At 46.0% G+C, this 23,543-nt stretch overlaps 14 non-coding genes across 14 annotated transcripts; all 14 read left to right on the top strand.

Annotated features, from left to right (window-relative positions):
• The first annotated feature begins 1,544 nt into the window (after positions 1-1,544).
• On the top strand, positions 1,545-1,651 carry trnal-caa (transfer RNA leucine (anticodon CAA)). The gene is made up of 2 exons: positions 1,545-1,582; positions 1,607-1,651. It is a non-coding gene; the product is annotated as a tRNA-Leu (tRNA).
• A 475-nt stretch (positions 1,652-2,126) lies between these two features.
• On the top strand, positions 2,127-2,199 carry trnak-uuu (transfer RNA lysine (anticodon UUU)). Its single transcript has one exon. It is a non-coding gene; the product is annotated as a tRNA-Lys (tRNA).
• Positions 2,200-7,466: 5,267 nt separating this feature from the next.
• trnak-uuu (transfer RNA lysine (anticodon UUU)) lies at positions 7,467-7,539 on the top strand. Its single transcript has one exon. It is a non-coding gene; the product is annotated as a tRNA-Lys (tRNA).
• Positions 7,540-8,771: 1,232 nt separating this feature from the next.
• Positions 8,772-8,844, top strand: trnak-cuu (transfer RNA lysine (anticodon CUU)). Its single transcript has one exon. It is a non-coding gene; the product is annotated as a tRNA-Lys (tRNA).
• Positions 8,845-10,752: 1,908 nt separating this feature from the next.
• trnak-uuu (transfer RNA lysine (anticodon UUU)) lies at positions 10,753-10,825 on the top strand. Its single transcript has one exon. It is a non-coding gene; the product is annotated as a tRNA-Lys (tRNA).
• Positions 10,826-12,058: 1,233 nt separating this feature from the next.
• Positions 12,059-12,131, top strand: trnak-cuu (transfer RNA lysine (anticodon CUU)). The gene has a single exon. It is a non-coding gene; the product is annotated as a tRNA-Lys (tRNA).
• A 1,908-nt stretch (positions 12,132-14,039) lies between these two features.
• Positions 14,040-14,112, top strand: trnak-uuu (transfer RNA lysine (anticodon UUU)). The gene has a single exon. It is a non-coding gene; the product is annotated as a tRNA-Lys (tRNA).
• A 595-nt stretch (positions 14,113-14,707) lies between these two features.
• Positions 14,708-14,814, top strand: trnal-caa (transfer RNA leucine (anticodon CAA)). Its single transcript has 2 exons — positions 14,708-14,745; positions 14,770-14,814. It is a non-coding gene; the product is annotated as a tRNA-Leu (tRNA).
• A 475-nt stretch (positions 14,815-15,289) lies between these two features.
• On the top strand, positions 15,290-15,362 carry trnak-uuu (transfer RNA lysine (anticodon UUU)). The gene has a single exon. It is a non-coding gene; the product is annotated as a tRNA-Lys (tRNA).
• A 595-nt stretch (positions 15,363-15,957) lies between these two features.
• On the top strand, positions 15,958-16,064 carry trnal-caa (transfer RNA leucine (anticodon CAA)). The gene is made up of 2 exons: positions 15,958-15,995; positions 16,020-16,064. It is a non-coding gene; the product is annotated as a tRNA-Leu (tRNA).
• A 423-nt stretch (positions 16,065-16,487) lies between these two features.
• trnak-cuu (transfer RNA lysine (anticodon CUU)) lies at positions 16,488-16,560 on the top strand. The gene has a single exon. It is a non-coding gene; the product is annotated as a tRNA-Lys (tRNA).
• Positions 16,561-19,139: 2,579 nt separating this feature from the next.
• Positions 19,140-19,246, top strand: trnal-caa (transfer RNA leucine (anticodon CAA)). The gene is made up of 2 exons: positions 19,140-19,177; positions 19,202-19,246. It is a non-coding gene; the product is annotated as a tRNA-Leu (tRNA).
• Positions 19,247-21,023: 1,777 nt separating this feature from the next.
• trnak-cuu (transfer RNA lysine (anticodon CUU)) lies at positions 21,024-21,096 on the top strand. The gene has a single exon. It is a non-coding gene; the product is annotated as a tRNA-Lys (tRNA).
• Positions 21,097-23,004: 1,908 nt separating this feature from the next.
• Positions 23,005-23,077, top strand: trnak-uuu (transfer RNA lysine (anticodon UUU)). Its single transcript has one exon. It is a non-coding gene; the product is annotated as a tRNA-Lys (tRNA).
• Positions 23,078-23,543: the final 466 nt, after the last annotated feature.

Here is a 23,543-nt window from a genome sequence, read left to right on the forward strand (position 1 = left end):
CTCTCCTAGACACTTTCATACCTCCACAGGTATGTCATCAGGACCCGCTGCCTTTCCACTCTTCATCCTCTTCAACGTCCTCCTCACTTCACTCTTACTAATCTTGGCTACTTCCTGCTCCACGCCAGTCACCTCTTCTACTCTTTGTTCCCTTTCATTTTCCTCATTGATTAACTCTTAAAAAGTTCTCCTTCCATCTTCCCATCACAATCCTGGCACCTGTCAATTTATTTCCATCCTTATCATTAATCACCCTAACCTGCTGCACATCCTTCCCATCTCTGTCTCTTAGTCTGGCCAACCTGAACAAATCCACCCCTCCCTCTTTAGTGACCAACCTAGCATACAAGTCCTCATATGCTCTTTGCCACCTCTACCTTCACCTTACGCTGCATCTCCCTGTACTCTTGTCGACTCTCTTGGAAAAGAGGTGAAGAGGCCACTGCAATCAGGTTGGAACGGGTGGACAAAAGTGTCAGGTGTGTTGTGTGATAAAAGAGTGTCAGCGAGAATGAAAGGAAGCCACCGTCTCAAGACGGTGGTGAGACCAGCGATGTTGTTCGGCTTAGAGACAGCGGCACTGAAGAAAACACAGGAGGCAGAGCTGGAGGTAGCAGAGATTTAGATGTTGAGGTTAGTTCAAAGCAATATACTCCAAACCTAAGACTTACTGTCTGGAGGAAGTTGCAGAAAACAAACGGCTAAATAGTTGCAGCTGATCTAAGAGCGATTGCTGAAACAAAGTGGGACTTTGCTCAAAGACGCCTGGAAGTATGTTGCTTCATTGAAGGTCAAAGGGTCTTTTCAGGGTCCTCTTTGAGGCCCGGCTAGCTCAGGCGGTAGAGCATGAGACTTTTAATCTCAGGGTCGTTGGTTAGAGCCCCACGTTGGGCGTGGTGCTTTTAATACGGCCACACTGGATAAGAGCTGGGACCAACACTAAAACTGCAGAAAACCTTGATTTCTTGTACAGCTGAAAATGAAAGTCACTTCCTGCAATTACACACAGTAAAGTAGCCAAATTACAGTCGGCTTTCACAGGGGAGCTGATTTCACAAATTGGGATATGGAAAATGACTTTACCCGACTAGATACCAGTCAGAGTACCGCAATTTTGTTGTCGTTTATACACGTAACCATGTTTCCAATCAGCTTTCTCAAACTGTGCATAAGCGTAACAAAAGGCTGCAAGCCCTACGATGGATGCTGAGGTTTTTGAAAAAGTAGCAATTCAGAAAATCCAGCTGCAACTGCAGCCAGACTTGGCTACCCGTACAAACGTTTTGCCAAACAATATCGATCATCGAACCAACACTCCAACTGAAACCCACTAAACTATCAAACAGGAGCTTCACTCACCTCATTACACTGTCATAAGTTGCGCAAAGTCCCGACTGACGGCCCTTTCCAGCTGAGACAAAGGTGAGTATTGCAACAAATTGAGACTTTCCTCAAGAACACCTTGAGTATGTTGATTGAATTAGAGAATAACAACCTAATGACTTAGTTCCACTGTCCTAAAGAGTCGGCGCCCACCAACGGCTGTCAGGATGGCCGAGCGGTCTAAGGCGCCAGACTCAAGGAAGAACTCCTTCCCCAAAGGGACTTCTGGTCTCCAGTGGAGGCGTGGGTTCAAATCCCACTCCTGACATTTTTTTTATCTGCATGTTGCTAATGATTTAGACATATTTGTATTGAACAACTTTGAAAACTTTAACAACTCGTGATTGTCTTTTGTTGCACAAAGCAAAAGACATGGCAACACTATTGCATAATCCTTCTCTACCATATACCATTGTGCTGCTGAGATAATGCTGCCGCAACATTCTTACGAGAATGCACCTCGGGCACTCCTGGCAGTAATTTCTGACCACGCGCACAACTGATCGTCCACATCAACTCACGTCAAGTGAGGTGGCCATGATGTGCATGCAAACGATTAGTTCAAAGCAATTTATTCCATGCCTAAGACTTACTGTCTGGAGGAAGATGCAGAAAACAAACGGCTAAATAGTTGCAGCTGATCTAAGAGCGATTGCTGAAACAAAGTGGGACGTTGGTCAAAGACGCCTGGAAATATGTTGCTTCATTGAAGGTCAAAGGGTCTTTTCAGGGTCCTCTTTGAGGCCCGGCTAGCTCAGGCGGTAGAGCATGAGACTTTTAATCTCAGGGTCGTGGGTTAGAGCCCCTCGTTGGGCGTGGTGCTTTTAATACGGCCACAGTGGATAATATCTGGAACCAACACTAAAACTGCACAAAACCTTGATTTCTTGTACAGCTGAAAATGAAAGTCACTTCCTGCAATTACACACAGTAAAGTAGCCAAATTACAGTCGGCTTTCACAGGGGAGCTGATTTCACAAATTGGGATATGGAAAACGACTTTACCCGACTAGATACCAGTCGGAGTACCACAATGTTGTTGTCGTTTATACACGTAACCATGTTTCCAATCAGCTTTCTCAAACTGTGCATAAGCGTAACAAAAGGCTACAAGCCCTACGATGGATGCTGAGGTTTTTGAAAAAGGAGCAATTCAGAAAATCCAGCTGCAACTGCAGGCAGACTTGGCTACCCGTACAAACGTTTTGCCAAACAATATCGATCATCTAACCAACACTCCAACTGAAACCCACTAAACTATCAAACAAGAGCTTCACTCACTTCATTACACTGTCATAAGTTGCGCAAAGTCCCGACTGACGGCCCTTTCCAGCTGAGACAAAGGTGAGTATTGCAACAAATTGAGACTTTCCTCAAGAACACCTTAAGTATGTTGATTGAATTAGAGAATAACAACCTAATGACTTAGTTCCACTGTCCTAAAGAGTCGGCGCCCATCAACAGCTGTCAGGATGGCCGAGCGGTCTAATGCACCAGACTCAAGGAAGAACTCCTTCCCCAGAGGGACTTCTGGTCTCCAGTGGAGGCGCGGGTTCAAATCCCACTCCTGACATTTATTTTATCTGCATGTTGCTAATGATTTAGACATATTTGTATTGAGCAACTTTGAAAACTTTAACAACTCGTGATTGTCTTTTGTTGCACAAAGCAAAAGACATGGCAACACTATTGCATAATCCTTCTCTACCATATACCATTGTGCTGCTGAGATAATGCTGCCGCAACATTCTTACGAGAATGCACCTCGGGCACTCCTGGCAGTAATTTCTGACCACGCGCACAACTGCCCTCCACATCAACTCACGTCAAGTGAGGTGGCCATGATGTGCATGCAAACGATTAGTTCGAAGCAATTTATTCCAAGCCTAAGACTTACTGTCTGGAGGAAGATCCAGAAAACAAATGGCTAAATAGTTGCAGCTGATCTAAAAGTGATTGCTGAAACAGAGTGGGACTTTGCTTAAACACGCCTGGAAAAATGTTGCTTTATTGAGGGTCAAAGGGTCTTTTCAGGTGTCCTAGGGGCCCGGCTAGCTGAGTCGGTAGAGCATGATACTCTTAATCTCAGGGTCGTGGGTTCGAGCCCCACGTTGGGCGGGGTCTCTTTTGATTATGGCCACACTGGAGAAGATCTGGGACCAACACTAAAACTGCAGAACAACTTGATTTCTTGTACAGCTGAAAATGAAAGTCACTGGGGGACTTTCATAGGGAACACCGAGGGTACTCGGTGTGTCATCTGGAAACAGGAAAGTGGACAAGGTGATTTGGCGGCAGAACGAGGAACTTCAGGAGTCTATACAGAGAACAAGATTAGCTAAGAAGAAGTGGGACACTGCGAGGACTGAAGAGAGTCGACAAGAGTACAGGGAGATGCAGTGTAAGGTGAAGGTAGAGGTGGCAAAGAGCATATGAGGACTCTTATGCTAGGTTGGACACTAAAGAAGGAGAGGTGGATTTGTTCAGGTTGGCCAGACTAAGAGACAGAGATGGGAAGGATGTGAAGCAGGTTAGGGTGTTTAACGATAAGGATGGAAATAAATTGACAGGTGCCAGGATTGTGATGGGAAGATGGAAGGAGAACTTTTTAAGAGTTAATCAATGAGGAAAATGAAAGGGAACAAAGAGTAGAAGAGGTGACTGGTGTGGAGCAGGAAGTAGCCAAGATTAGTAAGAGTTAAGTGAGGAGGACGTTGAAGAGGATGAAGAGTGGAAAGGCAGCGGGTCCTGATGACATACCTGTGGAGGTATGAAAGTGTCTAGGAGAGGTGGCAGTAGAGTTTCTGACTAGTTTGTTTAACAAGATCTTGGAGAGTGAGAGGAGGGCCGAGGACTGGAGGAGAAGTGTACTGGTGCCCATTTTTAAGAACGAGGGAGATGAGTAGAGCTGTGGCAACTACAGAGGAATAAAGTTGATGAGCCACACAATGAAGTTGTGGGAAATAGTAGTGGAAGCTAGGCTAAGAGCAGAGGTGAGCAATATGGTTTCATGCCTAGAGAGAGTCCAACAGATGAAGTATTTGCTTTGAGGATGCCGATGGAGAAATACAGAGAAGGTCATGGGGAGTTGCATTGTGTCTTCGTAGACTTAGAGAAAGCGTATGACAGGGTGCCGAGAGAGGAGCTGTGGTATTGTATGAGGAATTCTGGAGTGGCAGAGAAGTATGTTAGAGTGATGGAGGACATGTATGAAAGCTGTAAGACCGCGGTGAGATGTGCTGTAGGTGTGACAGAGGAGTTCAAGGTGGCGGTGGGTCTGCATCAAGGATCGGCTCTGAGCCCCTTCTTCCTTGCTCTGGTGGCGGACAGGCTGACAGATGAGGTTAGACTGGAATCTCCGTGGACTATGATGTTTGCGGATGACATTGTGATTTGTAGTGAGAACAGGGAGCTGGTGGAGGACAATCTAGAGAGATGGAGGTCTGCTCTGGAAAACTGAGATGTGTGTCAATGAGAGGGACCCAGGTGGAACGGTGAGGTTACAGGGGGCAAAGGTGAAGAAGGTGCAGGACTTTAAGTACTTAGGGTCAACGGTTTAGAGCAACGGAGAGTGTGGAAAAGAGGTGAAGAGGCCACTGCAATCAGGTTGGAACGGGTGGACAAAAGTGTCAGGTGTGTTGTACGATAAAAGAGTGTCAGCGAGAATGAAAGGAAGCCGCCGTCTCAAGACGGTGGTGAGACCAGCGATGTTATTCGGCTTAGAGACAGCGGCACTTAAGAAAACACAGGAGGCAGAGCTGGAGGTAGTAGAGCTTAAGATGTTGAGGTTCTCTTTGGGAGTAACGAGGATGGACAGGATCAAGAATGAGGACAAACGGTTAGTTCAAAGCAATATACTCCAAGCCTAAGACTTACTGTCTGGAGGAAGTTGCAGAAAACAAACGGCTAAATAGTTGCAGCTGATCTAAGAGCGATTGCTGAAACAAAGTGGGACTTTGCTCAAAGACGCCTGGAAATATGTTGCTTCATTGAAGGTCAAAGGGTCTTTTCAGGTTCCTCTTTGAGGCCCGGCTAGCTCAGGCGGTAGAGCATGAGACTTTTAATCTCAGGGTCGTGGGTTAGAGCCCCTCTTTGGGCGTGGTGCTTTTAATACGGCCACAGTGGATAAGATCTGGAACCAACACTAAAACTGCACAAAACCTTGATTTCTTGTACAGCTGAAAATGAAAGTCACTTCCTGCAATTACACACAGTAAAGTAGCCAAATTACAGTCGGCTTTCACAGGGGAGCTGATTTCACAAATTGGGATATGGAAAACGACTTTACCCGACTAGATACCAGTCGGAGTACCACAATGTTGTTGTCGTTTATACACGTAACCATGTTTCCAATCAGCTTTCTCAAACTGTGCATAAGCGTAACAAAAGGCTACAAGCCCTACGATGGATGCTGAGGTTTTTGAAAAAGGAGCAATTCAGAAAATCCAGCTGCAACTGCAGGCAGACTTGGCTACCCGTACAAACGTTTTGCCAAACAATATCGATCATCTAACCAACACTCCAACTGAAACCCACTAAACTATCAAACAAGAGCTTCACTCACTTCATTACACTGTCATAAGTTGCGCAAAGTCCCGACTGACGGCCCTTTCCAGCTGAGACAAAGGTGAGTATTGCAACAAATTGAGACTTTCCTCAAGAACACCTTGAGTATGTTGATTGAATTAGAGAATAACAACCTAATGACTTAGTTCCACTGTCCTAAAGAGTCGGCGCCCATCAACAGCTGTCAGGATGGCCGAGCCGTCTAAGGCACCAGACTCAAGGAAGAACTCCTTCCCCAGAGGGACTTCTGGTCTCCAGTGGAGGCGCGGGTTCAAATCCCACTCCTGACATTTATTTTATCTGCATGTTGCTAATGATTTAGACATATTTGTATTGAGCAACTTTGAAAACTTTAACAACTCGTGATTGTCTTTTGTTGCACAAAGCAAAAGACATGGCAACACTATTGCATAATCCTTCTCTACCATATACCATTGTGCTGCTGAGATAATGCTGCCGCAACATTCTTACGAGAATGCACCTCGGGCACTCCTGGCAGTAATTTCTGACCACGCGCACAACTGCCCTCCACATCAACTCACGTCAAGTGAGGTGGCCATGATGTGCATGCAAACGATTAGTTCGAAGCAATTTATTCCAAGCCTAAGACTTACTGTCTGGAGGAAGATGCAGAAAACAAATGGCTAAATAGTTGCAGCTGATCTAAAAGTGATTGCTGAAACAGAGTGGGACTTTGCTTAAACACGCCTGGAAAAATGTTGCTTTATTGAGGGTCAAAGGGTCTTTTCAGGTGTCCTTTTAGAGGCCCGGCTAGCTCAGTCGGTAGCGCATGAGACTCTTAATCTCAGGGTCGTGGGTTCGAGCCCAAAGTTGGGCGGGGTCTCTTTTGATTATGGCCACACTGGAGAAGATCTGGGACCAACACTAAAACTGCAGAACAACTTGATTTCTTGTACAGCTGAAAATGAAAGTCACTGGGGGACTTTCATAGGGAACACCGAGGGTACTCGGTGTGTCATCTGGAAACAGGAAAGTGGACAAGGTGATTTGGCGGCAGAACGAGGAACTTCAGGAGTGTATACAGAGAACAAGGTTAGCTAAGAAGAAGTGGGACACTGCGAGGCCACTGCAATCAGGTTGGAACGGGTGGACAAAAGTGTCAGGTGTGTTGTGTGATAAAAGAGTGTCAGCGAGAATAAAAGGAAGCCACCGTCTCAAGACGGTGGTGAGACCAGCGATGTTGTTCGGCTTAGAGACAGCGGCACTGAAGAAAACACAGGAGGCAGAGCTGGAGGTAGCAGAGCTTAAGATGTTGATGTTGTCTTTGGGAGTAACGAGGATGGACAGGATCAAGAATGAGGACAAACGGTTAGTTCAAAGCAATATACTCCAAGCCTAAGACTTACTGTCTGGAGGAAGTTGCAGAAAACAAACGGCTAAATAGTTGCAGCTGATCTAAGAGCGATTGCTGAAAAAAAGTGGGACTTTGCTCAAAGACGCCTGGAAATATGTTGCTTCATTGAAGGTCAAAGGGTCTTTTCAGGGACCTCTTTGAGGCCCGGCTAGCTCAGGCGGTAGAGCATGAGACTTTTAATCTCAGGGTCGTGGGTTCGAGCCCCACGTTGGGCGTGGTGCTTCTAATATGGCCACACTGGATAAGATCTGGGACCAACACTAAAACTGCAGAATACCTTGATTTCTTGTACAGCTGAAAATGAAAGTCACTTCCTGCAATTACACACAGTAAAGTAGCCAAATTACAGTCGGCTTTCACAGGGGAGCTGATTTCACAAATTGGGATATGGAAAATGACTTTACCCGACTAGATACCAGTCGGAGTACCGCAATTTTGTTGTCGTTTATACACGTAACCATGTTTCCAATCAGCTTTCTCAAACTGTGCATAAGCGTAACAAAAGGCTGCAAGCCCTACGATGGATGCTGAGGTTTTTGAAAAAGTAGCAATTCAGAAAATCCAGCTGCAACTGCAGCCAGACATGGCTACCCGTACAAACGTTTTGCCAAACAATATCGATTATCGAACCAACACTCCAACTGAAACCCACTAAAGTATCAAACAAGAGCTTCACTCACCTCATTACACTGTCATAAGTTGCGCAAAGTCCCGACTGACGGCCCTTTCCAGCTGAGACAAAGGTGAGTATTGCAACAAATTGAGACTTTCCTCAAGAACACCTTGAGTATGTTGATTGAATTAGAGAATAACAACCTAATGACTTAGTTCCACTGTCCTAAAGAGTCGGCGCCCACCAACAGCCGCAGGATGGCCGAGCGGTCTAAGGCGCCAGACTCAAGGAAGAACTCCTTCCTCAGAGGGACTTCTGGTCTCCAGTGGAAGCGCGGGTTCAAATCCCACTCCTGACATTTATTTTATCTGCATGTTGCTAATGATTTAGACATATTTGTATTGAGCAACTTTGAAAACTTTAACAACTCGTGATTGTCTTTTGTTGCACAAAGCAAAAGACATGGCAACACTATTGCATAATCCTTCTCTACCATATACCATTGTGCTGCTGAGATAATGCTGCCGCAACATTCTTACGAGAATGCACCTCTGGCACTCCTGGCAGTAATTTCTGACCACGCGCACAACTGACCGTCCACATCAACTCACGTCAAGTGAGGTGGCCATGATGTGCATGCAAACGATTAGTTCGAAGCAATTTATTCCATGCCTAAGACTTACTGTCTGGAGGAAGATGCAGAAAACAAACGGCTAAATAGTTGCAGCTGATCTAAAAGTGATTGCTGAAACAGAGTGGGACTTTGCTTAAACACGCCTGGAAAAATGTTGCTTTATTGAGGGTCAAAGGGTCTTTTCAGGTGTCCTTTTAGCGGCCCGGCTAGCTCAGTCGGTAGAGCATGAGACTCTTACTCTCAGGGTCGTGGGTTTGAGCCCCACGTTGGGTGGGGTCTCTTTTGATTATGGCCACACTGGAGAAGATCTGGGACCAACACTAAAACTGCAGAACAACTTGATTTCTTGTACAGCTGAAAATGAAAGTCACTGGGGGACTTTCATAGGGAACACCGAGTGTACTCGGTGTGTCATCTGGAAACAGGAAAGTGGACAAGGTGATTTGGCAGCAGAACGAGGAACTTCAGGAGTGTATACAGAGAACAAGGTTAGCTAAGAAGAAGTGGGACACTGCGAGGACTGAAGAGAGTCGACAAGAGTACAGGGAGATGCAGCGTAAGGTGAAGGTAGAGGTGGCAAAGAGCATATGAGGACTCTTATTCTAGGTTGGACACTAAAGAAGGAGAGGTGGATTTGTTCAGGTTGGCCAGACTAAGAGACAGAGATGGGAAGGATGTGCAGCAGGTTAGGGTGTTTAACGATAAGGATGGAAATAAATTGACAGGTGCCAGGATTGTGATGGGAAGATGGAAGGAGAACTTTTTAAGAGTTAATCAATGAGGAAAATGAAAGGGAACAAAGAGTAGAAGAGGTGACTGGTGTGGAGCAGGAAGTAGCCAAGATTAGTAAGAGTGAAGTGAGGAGGACGTTGAAGAGGATGAAGATTGGAAAGGCAGCGGGTCCTGATGACATACCTGTGGAGGTATGAAAGTGTCTAGGAGAGGTGGCAGTAGAGTTTCTGACTAGTTTGTTTAACAAGATCTTGGAGAGTGAGAGGAAGGCCGAGGACTGGAGGAGAAGTGTACTGGTGCCCATTTTTAAGAACGAGGGAGATGAGCAGAGCTGTGGCAACTACAGAGGAATAAAGTTGATGAGCCACACAATGAAGTTGTGGGAAATAGTAGTGGAAGTTAGGCTAAGGGCAGAGGTGAGCAATATGGTTTCATGCCTAGAGAGAGTCCAACAGATGAAGTATTTGCTTTGAGGATGCCGATGGAGAAATACAGAGAAGGTCATGGGGAGTTGCATTGTGTCTTCGTAGACTTAGAGAAAGCGTATGACAGGGTGCCGAGAGAGGAGCTGTGGTATTGTATGAGGAATTCTGGAGTGGCAGAGAAGTATGTTAGAGTGATGGAGGACATGTATGAAAGCTGTAAGACCGCGGTGAGATGTGCTGTAGGTGTGACAGAGGAGTTCAAGGTGGCGGTGGGTCTGCATCAAGGATCGGCTCTGAGCCCCTTCTTCCTTGCTCTGGTGGCGGACAGGCTGACAGATGAGGTTAGACTGGAATCTCCGTGGACTATGATGTTTGCGGATGACATTGTGATTTGTAGTGAGAACAGGGAGCTGGTGGAGGAAAATCTAGAGAGATGGAGGTCTACTCTGGAAAACTGAGATGTGTGTCAATGAGAGGGACCCAGGTGGAACGGTGAGGTTACAGGGGGCAAAGGTGAAGAAGGTGCAGGACTTTAAGTACTTAGGGTCAACGGTTCAGAGCAACGGAGAGTGTGGAAAAGAGTTGAAGAGGCCACTGCAATCAGGTTGGAACGGGTGGACAAAAGTGTCAGGTGTGTTGTGTGATAAAAGAGTGTCAGCGAGAATAAAAGGAAGCCACCGTCTCAAGACGGTGGTGAGACCAGCGATGTTGTTCGGCTTAGAGACAGCGGCACTGAAGAAAACACAGGAGGCAGAGCTGGAGGTAGCAGAGCTTAAGATGTTGATGTTGTCTTTGGGAGTAACGAGGATGGACAGGATCAAGAATGAGGACAAACGTTTACTTCAAAGCAATATACTCCAAGCCTAAGACTTACTGTCTGGAGGAAGTTGCAGAAAACAAACGGCTAAATAGTTGCAGCTGATCTAAGAGCGATTGCTGAAAAAAAGTGGGACTTTGCTCAAAGACGCCTGGAAATATGTTGCTTCATTGAAGGTCAAAGGGTCTTTTCAGGGACCTCTTTGAGGCCCGGCTAGCTCAGGCGGTAGAGCATGAGACTTTTAATCTCAGGGTCGTGGGTTCGAGCCCCACGTTGGGCGTGGTGCTTCTAATATGGCCACACTGGATAAGATCTGGGACCAACACTAAAACTGCAGAATACCTTGATTTCTTGTACAGCTGAAAATGAAAGTCACTTCCTGCAATTACACACAGTAAAGTAGCCAAATTACAGTCGGCTTTCACAGGGGAGCTGATTTCACAAATTGGGATATGGAAAATGACTTTACCCGACTAGATACCAGTCGGAGTACCGCAATTTTATTGTCGTTTATACACGTAACCATGTTTCCAATCAGCTTTCTCAAACTGTGCATAAGCGTAACAAAAGGCTGCAAGCCCTACGATGGATGCTGAGGTTTTTGAAAAAGTAGCAATTCAGAAAATCCAGCTGCAACTGCAGCCAGACATGGCTACCCGTACAAACGTTTTGCCAAACAATATCGATTATCGAACCAACACTCCAACTGAAACCCACTAAAGTATCAAACAAGAGCTTCACTCACCTCATTACACTGTCATAAGTTGCGCAAAGTCCCGACTGACGGCCCTTTCCAGCTGAGACAAAGGTGAGTATTGCAACAAATTGAGACTTTCCTCAAGAACACCTTGAGTATGTTGATTGAATTAGAGAATAACAACCTAATGACTTAGTTCCACTGTCCTAAAGAGTCGGCGCCCACCAACAGCTGTCAGGATGGCCGAGCGGTCTAAGGCGCCAGACTCAAGGAAGAACTCCTTCCCCAGAGGGACTTCTGGTCTCCAGTGGAAGCGCGGGTTCAAATCCCACTCCTGACATTTATTTTATCTGCATGTTGCTAATGATTTAGACATATTTGTATTGAGCAACTTTGAAAACTTTAACAACTCGTGATTGTCTTTTGTTGCACAAAGCAAAAGACATGGCAACACTATTGCATAATCCTTCTCTACCATATACCATTGTGCTGCTGAGATAATGCTGCCGCAACATTCTTACGAGAATGCACCTCGGGCACTCCTGGCAGTAATTTCTGACCACGCGCACAACTGACCGTCCACATCAACTCACGTCAAGTGAGGTGGCCATGATGTGCATGCAAACGATTAGTTCGAAGCAATTTATTCCATGCCTAAGACTTACTGTCTGGAGGAAGATGCAGAAAACAAACGGCTAAATAGTTGCAGCTGATCTAAAAGTGATTGCTGAAACAGAGTGGGACTTTGCTTAAACACGCCTGGAAAAATGTTGCTTTATTGAGGGTCAAAGGGTCTTTTCAGGTGTCCTTTTAGCGGCCCGGCTAGCTCAGTCGGTAGAGCATGAGACTCTTACTCTCAGGGTCGTGGGTTTGAGCCCCACGTTGGGTGGGGTCTCTTTTGATTATGGCCACACTGGAGAAGATCTGGGACCAACACTAAAACTGCAGAACAACTTGATTTCTTGTACAGCTGAAAATGAAAGTCACTGGGGGACTTTCATAGGGAACACCGAGTGTACTCGGTGTGTCATCTGGAAACAGGAAAGTGGACAAGGTGATTTGGCGGCAGAACGAGGAACTTCAGGAGTGTATACAGAGAACAAGGTTAGCTAAGAAGAAGTGGGACACTGCGAGGACTGAAGAGAGTCGACAAGAGTACAGGGAGATGCAGCGTAAGGTGAAGGTAGAGGTGGCAAAGAGCATATGAGGACTCTTATTCTAGGTTGGACACTAAAGAAGGAGAGGTGGATTTGTTCAGGTTGGCCAGACTAAGAGACAGAGATGGGAAGGATGTGCAGCAGGTTAGGGTGTTTAACGATAAGGATGGAAATAAATTGACAGGTGCCAGGATTGTGATGGGAAGATGGAAGGATAACTTTTTAAGAGTTAATCAATGAGGAAAATGAAAGGGAACAAAGAGTAGAAGAGGTGACTGGTGTGGAGCAGGAAGTAGCCAAGATTAGTAAGAGTGAAGTGAGGAGGACGTTGAAGAGGATGAAGATTGGAAAGGCAGCGGGTCCTGATGACATACCTGTGGAGGTATGAAAGTGTCTAGGAGAGGTGGCAGTAGAGTTTCTGACTAGTTTGTTTAACAAGATCTTGGAGAGTGAGAGGAGGGCCGAGGACTGGAGGAGAAGTGTACTGGTGCCCATTTTTAAGAACGAGGGAGATGAGTAGAGCTGTGGCAACTACAGAGGAATAAAGTTGATGAGCCACACAATGAAGTTGTGGGAAATAGTAGTGGAAGCTAGGCTAAGAGCAGAGGTGAGCAATATGGTTTCATGCCTAGAGAGAGTCCAACAGATGAAGTATTTGCTTTGAGGATGCCGATGGAGAAATACAGAGAAGGTCATGGGGAGTTGCATTGTGTCTTCGTAGACTTAGAGAAAGCGTATGACAGGGTGCCGAGAGAGGAGCTGTGGTATTGTATGAGGAATTCTGGAGTGGCAGAGAAGTATGTTAGAGTGATGGAGGACATGTATGAAAGCTGTAAGACCGCGGTGAGATGTGCTGTAGGTGTGACAGAGGAGTTCAAGGTGGCGGTGGGTCTGCATCAAGGATCGGCTCTGAGCCCCTTCTTCCTTGCTCTGGTGGCGGACAGGCTGACAGATGAGGTTAGACTGGAATCTCCGTGGACTATGATGTTTGCGGATGACATTGTGATTTGTAGTGAGAACAGGGAGCTGGTGGAGGACAATCTAGAGAGATGGAGGTCTGCTCTGGAAAACTGAGATGTGTGTCAATGAGAGGGACCCAGGTGGAACGGTGAGGTTACAGGGGGCAAAGGTGAAGAAGGTGCAGGATTTTAAGTACTTAGGGTCAACGGTTCAGAGCAACGGAGAGTGTGGAAAAGAGTTGAAGAGGCCACTGCAATCAGGTTGGAACGGGTGGACAAAAGTGTCAGGTGTGTTGTGTGATAAAAGAGTGTCAGCGAGAATGAAAGGAAGCCACCGTCTCAAGACGGTGGTGAGACCAGCGATGTTGTTCGGCTTAGAGACAGCGGCACTGAAGAAAACACAGGAGGCAGAGCTGGAGGTAGCAGAGCTTAAGATGTTGATGTTGTCTTTGGGAGTAACGAGGATGGACAGGATCAAGAATGAGGACAAACGGTTAGTTCAAAGCAATATACTCCAAGCCTAAGACTTACTGTCTGGAGGAAGTTGCAGAAAACAAACGGCTAAATAGTTGCAGCTGATCTAAGAGCGATTGCTGAAACAAAGTGGGACTTTGCTCAAAGACGCCTGGAAGTATGTTGCTTCATAGAAGGTCAAAGGGTCTTTTCAGGGTCCTCTTTGAGGCCCGGCTAGCTCAGGCGGTAGAGCATGAGACTTTTAATCTCAGGGTCGTGGGTTAGAGCCCCACGTTGGGCGTGGTGCTTTTAATACGGTCACACTGGATAAGATCTGGGACCAACACTAAAACTGCAGAAAACCTTGATTTCTTGTACAGCTGAAAATGAAAGGGGAGCTGATTCCACAAATTGGGATATGGAAAATGACTTTACCCGACTAGATACCAGTCGGAGTACCGCAATTTTGTTGTCGTTTATACACGTAACCATGTTTCCAATCAGCTTTCTCAAACTGTGCATAAGCGTAACAAAAGGCTGCAAGCCCTACGATGGATGTTGAGGTTTTTGAAAAAGTAGCAATTCAGAAAATCCAGCTGCAACTGCAGCCAGACATGGCTACCCGTACAAACGGTTTGCCAAACAATATCGATCATCTAACCAACACTCCAACTGAAACCCACTAAACTATCAAACAAGAGCTTCACTCACTTCATTACACTGTCATAAGTTGCGCAAAGTCCCGACTGACGGCCCTTTCCAGCTGAGACAAAGGTGAGTATTGCAACAAATTGAGACTTTCCTCAAGAACACCTTGAGTATGTTGATTGAATTAGAGAATAACAACCTAATGACTTAGTTCCACTGTCCTAAAGAGTCGGCGCCCACCAACGGCTGTCAGGATGGCCGAGCGGTCTAAGGCGCCAGACTCAAGGAAGAACTCCTTCCCCAAAGGGACTTCTGGTCTCCAGTGGAGGCGTGGGTTCAAATCCCACTCCTGACATTTTTTTTATCTGCATGTTGCTAATGATTTAGACATATTTGTATTGAACAACTTTGAAAACTTTAACAACTCGTGATTGTCTTTTGTTGCACAAAGCAAAAGACATGGCAACACTATTGCATAATCCTTCTCTACCATATACCATTGTGCTGCTGAGATAATGCTGCCGCAACATTCTTACGAGAATGCACCTCGGGCACTCCTGGCAGTAATTTCTGACCACGCGCACAACTGATCGTCCACATCAACTCACGTTAAGTGAGGTGGCCATGATGTGCATGCAAACGATTAGTTCAAAGCAATTTATTCCATGCCTAAGACTTACTGTCTGGAGGAAGATGCAGAAAACAAACGGCTAAATAGTTGCAGCTGATCTAAGAGCGATTGCTGAAACAAAGTGGGACGTTGGTCAAAGACGCCTGGAAATATGTTGCTTCATTGAAGGTCAAAGGGTCTTTTCAGGGTCCTCTTTGAGGCCCGACTAGCTCAGGCGGTAGAGCATGAGACTTTTAATCTCAGGGTCGTGGGTTCGAGCCCCACGTTGGGCGTGGTGCTTTTAATACGGTCACACTGGATAAGATCTGGGACCAACACTAAAACTGCAGAAAACCTTGATTTCTTGTACAGCTGAAAATGAAAGGGGAGCTGATTCCACAAATTGGGATATGGAAAATGACTTTACCCGACTAGATACCAGTCGGAGTACCGCAATTTTGTTGTCGTTTATACACGTAACCATGTTTCCAATCAGCTTTCTCAAACTGTGCATAAGCGTAACAAAAGGCTGCAAGCCCTACGATGGATGTTGAGGTTTTTGAAAAAGTAGCAATTCAGAAAATCCAGCTGCAACTGCAGCCAGACATGGCTACCCGTACAAACGGTTTGCCAAACAATATCGATCATCTAACCAACACTCCAACTGAAACCCACTAAACTATCAAACAAGAGCTTCACTCACTTCATTACACTGTCATAAGTTGCGCAAAGTCCCGACTGACGGCCCTTTCCAGCTGAGACAAAGGTGAGTATTGCAACAAATTGAGACTTTCCTCAAGAACACCTTGAGTATGTTGATTGAATTAGAGAATAACAACCTAATGACTTAGTTCCACTGTCCTAAAGAGTCAGCGCCCACCAACAGCTGTCAGGATGGCCGAGCGGTCTAAGGCGCCAGACTCAAGGAAGAACTCCTTCCCCAGAGGGACTTCTGGTCTCCAGTGGAGGTGCGGGTTCAAATCCCACTCCTGACATTTATTTTATCTGCATGTTGCTAATGATTTAGACATATTTGTATTGAGCAACTTTGAAAACTTTAACAACTCGTGATTGTCTTTTGTTGCACAAAGCAAAAGACATGGCAACACTATTGCATAATCCTTCTCTACCATATACCATTGTGCTGCTGAGATAATGCTGCCGCAACATTCTTACGAGAATGCACCTCGGGCACTCCTGGCAGTAATTTCTGACCACGCGCACAACTGACCCTCCACATCAACTCACGTCAAGTGAGGTGGCCATGATGTGCATGCAAACGATTAGTTCGAAGCAATTTATTCCATGCCTAAGATCTAAAAGTGATTGCTGAAACAGAGTGGGACTTTGCTTAAACACGCCTGTAAAAATGTTGCTTTATTGAGGGTCAAAGGGTCTTTTCAGGTGTCCTTTTAGCGGCCCGGCTAGCTCAGTCGGTAGAGCATGAGACTCTTAATCTCAGGGTCGTGGGTTCGAGCCCCACGTTGGGCGGGGTCTCTTTTGATTATGGCCACACTGGAGAAGATCTGGGACCAACACTAAAACTGCAGAACAACTTGATTTCTTGTACAGCTGAAAATGAAAGTCACTGGGGGACTTTCATAGGGAACACCGAGGGTACTCGGTGTGTCATCTGGAAACAGGAAAGTGGACAAGGTGATTTGGCGGCAGAACGAGGAACTTCAGGAGTGTATACAGAGAACAAGATTAGCTAAGAAGAAGTGGGACACTGCGAGGACTGAAGAGAGTCGACAAGAGTACAGGGAGATGCAGTGTAAGGTGAAGGTAGAGGTGGCAAAGAGCATATGAGGACTCTTATGCTAGGTTGGACACTAAAGAAGGAGAGGTGGATTTGTTCAGGTTGGCCAGACTAAGAGACAGAGATGGGAAGGATGTGAAGCAGGTTAGGGTGTTTAACGATAAGGATGGAAATAAATTGACAGGTGCCAGGATTGTGATGGGAAGATGGAAGGAGAACTTTTTAAGAGTTAATCAATGAGGAAAATGAAAGGGAACAAAGAGTAGAAGAGGTGACTGGTGTGGAGCAGGAAGTAGCCAAGATTAGTAAGAGTGAAGTGAGGAGGACGTTGAAGAGGATGAAGAGTGGAAAGGCAGCGGGTCCTGATGACATACCTGTGGAGGTATGAAAGTGTCTAGGAGAGGTGGCAGTAGAGTTTCTGACTAGTTTGTTTAACAAGATCTTGGAGAGTGAGAGGAGGGCCGAGGACTGGAGGAGAAGTGTACTGGTGCCCATTTTTAAGAACGAGGGAGATGAGTAGAGCTGTGGCAACTACAGAGGAATAAAGTTGATGAGCCACACAATGAAGTTGTGGGAAATAGTAGTGGAAGCTAGGCTAAGGGCAGAGGTGAGCAATATGGTTTCATGCCTAGAGAGAGTCCAACAGATGAAGTATTTGCTTTGAGGATGCCGATGGAGAAATACAGAGAAGGTCATGGGGAGTTGCATTGTGTCTTCGTAGACTTAGAGAAAGCGTATGACAGGGTGCCGAGAGAGGAGCTGTGGTATTGTATGAGGAATTCTGGAGTGGCAGAGAAGTATGTTAGAGTGATGGAGGACATGTATGAAAGCTGTAAGACCGCGGTGAGATGTGCTGTAGGTGTGACAGAGGAGTTCAAGGTGGCGGTGGGTCTGCATCAAGGATCGGCTCTGAGCCCCTTCTTCCTTGCTCTGGTGGCGGACAGGCTGACAGATGAGGTTAGACTGGAATCTCCGTGGACTATGATGTTTGCGGATGACATTGTGATTTGTAGTGAGAACAGGGAGCTGGTGGAGGAAAATCTAGAGAGATGGAGGTCTGCTCTGGAAAACTGAGATGTGTGTCAATGAGAGGGACCCAGGTGGAACGGTGAGGTTACAGGGGGCAAAGGTGAAGAAGATGCAGGACTTTAAGTACTTAGGGTCAACGGTTCAGAGCAACGGAGACTGTGGAAAAGAGGTGAAGAGGCCACTGCAATCAGGTTGGAACGGGTGGACAAAAGTGTCAGGTGTGTTGTACGATAAAAGAGTGTCAGCGAGAATAAAAGGAAGCCGCCGTCTCAAGACGGTGGTGAGACCAGCGATGTTATTCGGCTTAGAGACAGCGGCACTTAAGAAAACACAGGAGGCAGAGCTGGAGGTTCTGAGATTTAGATGTTGAGGTTAGTTCAAAGCAATATACTCCAAACCTAAGACTTACTGTCTGGAGGAAGTTGCAGAAAACAAACGGCTAAATAGTTGCAGCTGATCTAAGAGCGATTGCTGAAACAAAGTGGGACTTTGCTCAAAGACGCCTGGAAGTATGTTGCTTCATTGAAGGTCAAAGGGTCTTTTCAGGGTCCTCTTTGAGGCCCGGCTAGCTCAGGCGGTAGAGCATGAGACTTTTAATCTCAGGGTCGTTGGTTAGAGCCCCACGTTGGGCGTGGTGCTTTTAATACGGCCACACTGGATAAGATCTGGGACCAACACTAAAACTGCAGAAAACCTTGATTTCTTGTACAGCTGAAAATGAAAGTCACTTCCTGCAATTACACACAGTAAAGTAGCCAAATTACAGTCGGCTTTCACAGGGGAGCTGATTTCACAAATTGGGATATGGAAAATGACTTTACCCGACTAGATACCAGTCAGAGTACCGCAATTTTGTTGTCGTTTATACACGTAACCATGTTTCCAATCAGCTTTCTCAAACTGTGCATAAGCGTAACAAAAGGCTGCAAGCCCTACGATGGATGCTGAGGTTTTTGAAAAAGTAGCAATTCAGAAAATCCAGCTGCAACTGCAGCCAGACGTGGCTACCCGTACAAACGTTTTGCCAAACAATATCGATCATCGAACCAACACTCCAACTGAAACCCACTAAACTATCAAACAGGAGCTTCACTCACCTCATTACACTGTCATAAGTTGCGCAAAGTCCCGACTGACGGCCCTTTCCAGCTGAGACAAAGGTGAGTATTGCAACAAATTGAGACTTTCCTCAAGAACACCTTGAGTATGTTGATTGAATTAGAGAATAACAACCTAATGACTTAGTTCCATTGTCCTAAAGAGTCGGCGCCCACCAACGGCTGTCAGGATGTCCGAGCGGTCTAAGGCGCCAGACTCAAGGAAGAACTCCTTCCCCAAAGGGACTTCTGGTCTCCAGTGGAGGCGTGGGTTCAAATCCCACTCCTGACATTTTTTTTATCTGCATGTTGCTAATGATTTAGACATATTTGTATTGAACAACTTTGAAAACTTTAACAACTCGTGATTGTCTTTTGTTGCACAAAGCAAAAGACATGGCAACACTATTGCATAATCCTTCTCTACCATATACCATTGTGCTGCTGAGATAATGCTGCCGCAACATTCTTACGAGAATGCACCTCGGGCACTCCTGGCAGTAATTTCTGACCACGCGCACAACTGATCGTCCACATCAACTCACGTCAAGTGAGGTGGCCATGATGTGCATGCAAACGATTAGTTCAAAGCAATTTATTCCATGCCTAAGACTTACTGTCTGGAGGAAGATGCAGATAACAAACGGCTAAATAGTTGCAGCTGATCTAAGAGCGATTGCTGAAACAAAGTGGGACGTTGGTCAAAGACGCCTGGAAATATGTTGCTTCATTGAAGGTCAAAGGGTCTTTTCAGGGTCCTCTTTGAGGCCCGGCTAGCTCAGGCGGTAGAGCATGAGACTTTTAATCTCAGGGTCGTGGGTTAGACCCCCTCGTTGGGCGTGGTGCTTTTAATACGGCCACAGTGGATAATATCTGGAACCAACACTAAAACTGCACAAAACCTTGATTTCTTGTACAGCTGAAAATGAAAGTCACTTCCTGCAATTACACACAGTAAAGTAGCCAAATTACAGTCGGCTTTCACAGGGGAGCTGATTTCACAAATTGGGATATGGAAAACGACTTTACCCGACTAGATACCAGTCGGAGTACCACAATTTTGTTGTCGTTTATACACGTAACCATGTTTCCAATCAGCTTTCTCAAACTGTGCATAAGCGTAACAAAAGGCTACAAGCCCTACGATGGATGCTGAGGTTTTTGAAAAAGTAGCAATTCAGAAAATCCAGCTGCAACTGCAGGCAGACTTGGCTACCCGTACAAACGTTTTGCCAAACAATATCGATCATCTAACCAACACTCCAACTGAAACCCACTAAACTATCAAACAAGAGCTTCACTCACTTCATTACACTGTCATAAGTTGCGCAAAGTCCCGACTGACGGCCCTTTCCAGCTGAGACAAAGGTGAGTATTGCAACAAATTGAGACTTTCCTCAAGAACACCTTAAGTATGTTGATTGAATTAGAGAATAACAACCTAATGACTTAGTTCCACTGTCCTAAAGAGTCGGCGCCCATCAACAGCTGTCAGGATGGCCGAGCGGTCTAATGCACCAGACTCAAGGAAGAACTCCTTCCCCAGAGGGACTTCTGGTCTCCAGTGGAGGCGCGGGTTCAAATCCCACTCCTGACATTTATTTTATCTGCATGTTGCTAATGATTTAGACATATTTGTATTGAGCAACTTTGAAAACTTTAACAACTCGTGATTGTCTTTTGTTGCACAAAGCAAAAGACATGGCAACACTATTGCATAATCCTTCTCTACCATATACCATTGTGCTGCTGAGATAATGCTGCCGCAACATTCTTACGAGAATGCACCTCGGGCACTCCTGGCAGTAATTTCTGACCACGCGCACAACTGCCCTCCACATCAACTCACGTCAAGTGAGGTGGCCATGATGTGCATGCAAACGATTAGTTCGAAGCAATTTATTCCAAGCCTAAGACTTACTGTCTGGAGGAAGATCCAGAAAACAAATGGCTAAATAGTTGCAGCTGATCTAAAAGTGATTGCTGAAACAGAGTGGGACTTTGCTTAAACACGCCTGGAAAAATGTTGCTTTATTTAGGGTCAAAGGGTCTTTTCAGGTGTCCTAGGGGCCCGGCTAGCTGAGTCGGTAGAGCATGAGACTCTTAATCTCAGGGTCGTGGGTTCGAGCCCCACGTTGGGCGGGGTCTCTTTTGATTATGGCCACACTGGAGAAGATCTGGGACCAACACTAAAACTGCAGAACAACTTGATTTCTTGTACAGCTGAAAATGAAAGTCACTGGGGGACTTTCATAGGGAACACCGAGGGTACTCGGTGTGTCATCTGGAAACAGGAAAGTGGACAAGGTGATTTGGCGGCAGAACGAGGAACTTCAGGAGTGTATACAGAGAACAAGGTTAGCTAAGAAGAAGTGGGACACTGCGAGGACTGAAGAGAGTCGACAAGAGTACAGGGAGATGCAGCGTAAGGTGAAGGTAGAGGTGGCAAAGAGCATATGAGGACTCTTATTCTAGGTTGGACACTAAAGAATGAGAGGTGGATTTGTTCAGGTTGGCCAGACTAAGAGACAGAGATGGGAAGGATGTGCAGCAGGTTAGGGTGTTTAACGATAAGGATGGAAATAAATTGACAGGTGCCAGGATTGTGATGGGAAGATGGAAGGAGAACTTTTTAAGAGTTAATCAATGAGGAAAATGAAAGGGAACAAAGAGTAGAAGAGGTGACTGGTGTGGAGCAGGAAGTAGCCAAGATTAGTAAGAGTGAAGTGAGGAGGACGTTGAAGAGGATGAAGATTGGAAAGGCAGCGGGTCCTGATGACATACCTGTGGAGGTATGAAAGTGTCTAGGAGAGGTGGCAGTAGAGTTTCTGACTAGTTTGTTTAACAAGATCTTGGAGAGTGAGAGGAAGGCCGAGGACTGGAGGAGAAGTGTACTGGTGCCCATTTTTAAGAACGAGGGAGATGAGCAGAGCTGTGGCAACTACAGAGGAATAAAGTTGATGAGCCACACAATGAAGTTGTGGGAAATAGTAGTGGAAGCTAGGCTAAGGGCAGAGGTGAGCAATATGGTTTCATGCCTAGAGAGAGTCCAACAGATGAAGTATTTGCTTTGAGGATGCCGATGGAGAAATACAGAGAAGGTCATGGGGAGTTGCATTGTGTCTTCGTAGACTTAGAGAAAGCGTATGACAGGGTGCCGAGAGAGGAGCTGTGGTATTGTATGAGGAATTCTGGAGTGGCAGAGAAGTATGTTAGAGTGATGGAGGACATGTATGAAAGCTGTAAGACCGCGGTGAGATGTGCTGTAGGTGTGACAGAGGAGTTCAAGGTGGCGGTGGGTCTGCATCAAGGATCGGCTCTGAGCCCCTTCTTCATTGCTCTGGTGGCGGACAGGCTGACAGATGAGGTTAGACTGGAATCTCCGTGGACTATGATGTTTGCGGATGACATTGTGATTTGTAGTGAGAACAGGGAGCTGGTGGAGGAAAATCTAGAGAGATGGAGGTCTGCTCTGGAAAACTGAGATGTGTGTCAATGAGAGGGACCCAGGTGGAACGGTGAGGTTACAGGGGGCAAAGGTGAAGAAGGTGCAGGACTTTAAGTACTTAGGGTCAACGGTTCAGAGCAACGGAGAGTGTGGAAAAGAGGTGAAGAGGCCATTGCAATCAGGTTGGAATGGGTGGACAAAAGTGTCAGGTGTGTTGTGTGATAAAAGAGTGTCAGCGAGAATGAAAGGAAGCCACCGTCTCAAGACGGTGGTGAGACCAGCGATGTTGTTCGGCTTAGAGACAGCGGCACTGAAGAAAACACAGGAGGCAGAGCTGGAGGTAGCAGAGCTTAAGATGTTGATGTTGTCTTTGGGAGTAACGAGGATGGACAGGATCAAGAATGAGGACAAACGGTTAGTTCAAAGCAATATACTCCAAGCCTAAGACTTACTGTCTGGAGGAAGTTGCAGAAAACAAACGGCTAAATAGTTGCAGGTGATCTAAGAGCGATTGCTGAAAAAAAGTGGGACTTTGCTCAAAGACGCCTGGAAATATGTTGCTTCATTGAAGGTCAAAGGGTCTTTTCAGGGAACTCTTTGAGGCCCGGCTAGCTCAGGCGGTAGAGCATGAGACTTTTAATCTCAGGGTCGTGGGTTCGAGCCCCACGTTGGGCGTGGTGCTTCTAATATGGCCACACTGGATAAGATCTGGGACCAACACTAAAACTGCAGAAAACCTTGATTTCTTGTACAGCTGAAAATGAAAGTCACTTCCTGCAATTACACACAGTAAAGTAGCCAAATTACAGTCGGCTTTCACAGGGGAGCTGATTTCACAAATTGGGATATGGAAAATGACTTTACCCGACTAGATACCAGTCGGAGTACCGCAATTTTGTTGTCGTTTATACACGTAACCATGTTTCCAATCAGCTTTCTCAAACTGTGCATAAGCGTAACAAAAGGCTGCAAGCCCTACGATGGATGCTGAGGTTTTTGAAAAAGTAGCAATTCAGAAAATCCAGCTGCAACTGCAGCCAGACATGGCTACCCGTACAAACGTTTTGCCAAACAATATCGATTATCGAACCAACACTCCAACTGAAACCCACTAAAGTATCAAACAAGAGCTTCACTCACC

This window comes from Channa argus, unplaced genomic scaffold, assembly GCF_033026475.1.
Source record: "Channa argus isolate prfri unplaced genomic scaffold, Channa argus male v1.0 Contig066, whole genome shotgun sequence".
NCBI classification, from domain to species: Eukaryota; Metazoa; Chordata; class Actinopteri; order Anabantiformes; family Channidae; genus Channa; species Channa argus.